Source organism: Zalophus californianus, chromosome X (assembly GCF_009762305.2).
Source record: "Zalophus californianus isolate mZalCal1 chromosome X, mZalCal1.pri.v2, whole genome shotgun sequence".
NCBI lineage: Eukaryota > Metazoa > Chordata > Mammalia > Carnivora > Otariidae > Zalophus > Zalophus californianus.
In genome coordinates, this window is record NC_045612.1 from 22,213,260 (window position 1) to 22,216,528 (window position 3,269).

A 3,269-nucleotide genomic window follows, 5' to 3' on the forward strand; every position below is an offset into this window, starting at 1 on the left:
AAGGGAAAGTGACAAGAGTTTGATAAGGGACTCGAGTTTCTCTTCCATTTAAGACTTGCAGGATACAGGATAGAGAATGTTTTGGTTTATGTCATATAATGTTATAGAAAGGGCTACTGGGCTATTTAGTTTTGTGTTCTATCACAGCCTTCCTGTTTGAAGAGGTAATACATCTTTTGAGGCTTTATTATAATAGGAAGTATGAGGAGTATTGGCTATTTCCCTGTAATACTTTTACCCTAGAGTAAAGTGTATGTGTGTGTGCTGGGATCATAGATCACATGTGTCATTGGCACTGGTGGAAATGGGAATGGGTGTGTCTTGCTAATATAAAATGTGATGTGAAGGGAACTTATTTCCAGATATCATGCATGTCTATACCTAGCTTACTGCCACATTTTGGGATATATACTTTTCCTTCTGCTATATTCCTTAGGTTTCCACACTCAGCAGCCAAAGCACCATTCATTTAATTGGTCATGCATGCACTCATTGATATATTTGACCCTGTTTCTCTTTACATTAGGACATGGGAGACAAGTTGCTTGCTAGTGGGGTACAACTTTTCTGAGCATAACTACCCAGCCTGCCTAGAAATCTGATTTGCAACTGTGGTCTCTTGGTGCCCTACTCTCACAACTGAACCATGAGTGTGGGCTTAAACACAGTAATCTGTGTTTCATTCAGAGTTAATATGTATTTATTAAGCACCTACTATGTGCCAGACAGTTTGGCACTTCTAGTTTTATTTAAGATGCTAATGTCACCACCACAATTTGTTTCTTTACTAATACCATGATGTATGCACCCATTTGGGTTTTTGTTCTAGGTTTTGTCGAGCAAAATACGAACTTTGGCAAAACAGGGTATGCATCTCTTAGAACCAGAGGGATGGGGCAGGATGCAGATGTAACAGCCTTAAGGACAGAACTCTGGATAAATTGCATGTTTAGAGTTAGTGACTCTCCCCCTCTAGGAAGGCCTTGGAAGAGTTAAGCCCCTAAAAAATGAAGAATCCCCCCTAGAGAAGGGGATGCATAGCTCTTTGATAAAGAGTAAATTTAGTTGCTGAACTGCCTCCCCTGAGCAGGTGTTGGAGGTTTATCTCTCTCCTCTTGAGCACTCCTGAAGTAGATTGAATTGTGTTCCCCAAAAATATAGGTCCAATTCCTAATCTCCAGTACCTGTGAATGTGACCTTATCTGGAAATATGGTCTTTGTGGATGTAATTAAAGTAAGGGTCTTGAGATGAGATCATCCTGGGTGGGCCCTAAATCCAGTAATTGGTGTTCTTACAACAAAAAAGAGAGGGAGGATTTGAGATACAGAGAGAAGGAAAGTTTACGTGAAGATGGAAGCAGGGATTAATGTGTTGGAGCTGCAAGCCGAAGAATACCAAGGGATACTGGCAGCAACCAGAAGCTAGGAGAGAGATGTGGAATGGATTCTCTCTCAGAACCTCTAGAAAGAACCAACCTTGCTAACACCCTGATTTCAGACTTTTGTCCACCAGAACTGTGAGAGAATACATTTCTGTTATTTTAAACCATCAAGTTGTGGTATTTTATTATGGCAGCCCCAGGAAACTAACAACTCCCACTCTTTTTTCTATACAAAGTTCCCTAGAATGCTTTGAGTGTAAATGGAGAGGGTTTATTGCCCTTAGTCAATTGACCCTTATTAGTTTTCTCCCATGCTGAAGAAATTTAATATCATTTTCTTATATGTTAAACTCTAACAGCAACCTAATCATTATACGATTTGGATTGGATACAAGTATATCACAACAACAATTTTTCTTTTCTTATAACTCTTATCACTATCAATATTAGAAACATAGAACACCATTCATTCTGGGCATGATAACATCCTTCTGAAGTGCCTTTCCTCATCCATATATGTCATGTATATTTAGGTGTTTTTTAAAATAGTTTTATTAGGTAATGAATGGTGATTAACATAGCAATAAAAAATAAAAAAATAAAATAGTTTTATTAGGAACTCTGTTTTTAAAAATAAATACTTCTATAATCCAGATATTAGTGAAATTCTTTCTCCTAGCTGACTTACCAGTCTTGGAATTGGTAAGTCAAGTTCTAAGTCTTCTTTCTCATACATGCTATGATATTTTGTTTTAAGAGGTTTTTTCTTTCTCACTCTTTTGATAACTTTTTCTTTTCTAGGGCACAAATTAGAGTGAGGCAAATCATTTATAGTTATGAGTCTACCTTTTCTCTTTGCTGTGGCCCTTCTTATGTGTTTCCCAGAGAGGGCTGGCTTAACTCTCAGCAGGTCATAGATGTCTTTCTTTTGCTTCTTGCTTTAACTTGGTATACTCTCAGTTCAACGGAAAGCAAGAAACATGTCTAGTGTATGATCATTTGAGTCCACATTCTGGTGCACTCTGGACAGATGTGGCATGAAGTGAAATGTTCCATCCTGAGTATTCTTCTCACTGTTTCCTTATAGCTAATGCATGCTGACCCCCAGGATGGGAACGCATCCTTATCTAATAGGTCATTAGCTTGTAGTTTTCCCAGTCCCTTCCATTTAACTTAAGTCTTACCCTGTTGGGCTGCTCATACTGGGGGTGGGCTCTTACTCCCTCCATCTTCAGCTTCCAGAACTTTATAGGCACATTTTATCTGGAGCATCTTCAAATAAAATGGCAGAGTGTACTGGACTCCTTATGTGATATTACTGTAGAGAAAATATGTTAGGGAATTTGAAGACAGAAGTTTATGCCAAACTGGTCAAGGCCTATCATCAAGAGTGAGACAATAAACTTAGTTTTTTCAGTCTATGATGGGGGACTGATAGTTTGAGTTATGTTTTGATCAGAATAGGGAAGACCCTGAAAACTAGGTGGAGGAATTTAGAATTAAATGATAGGATAAATGTATTTATACTATATATCCTGCCCAATCATTTACAAGAAGGGTATAGGTAAACGCACATAACAGGGCAATAAAAACAAATTTTGAAAGAGAGATCAAGATATAGTTATCACTACTTCTCCCTTCTCTAATCCCTACCCTAGCAATTGTTATCTTGCATCTCTATGTTATTCTCATCTATAGCCATTGGACATACCATATATTTATTTGTTTATTTTATTTATTATTTCACTCTCCTATTTGGAACATGAGTTGCATCCGAGTTAGTATTTTGGTCTCTCTTGTTCTCTGTGCTGTCTGCAGTGTCTAGAATGGTGTTGGGTATTAGCAGATATTTAAATACTTACTCTTGAGTGAATAACCAAACTAAAA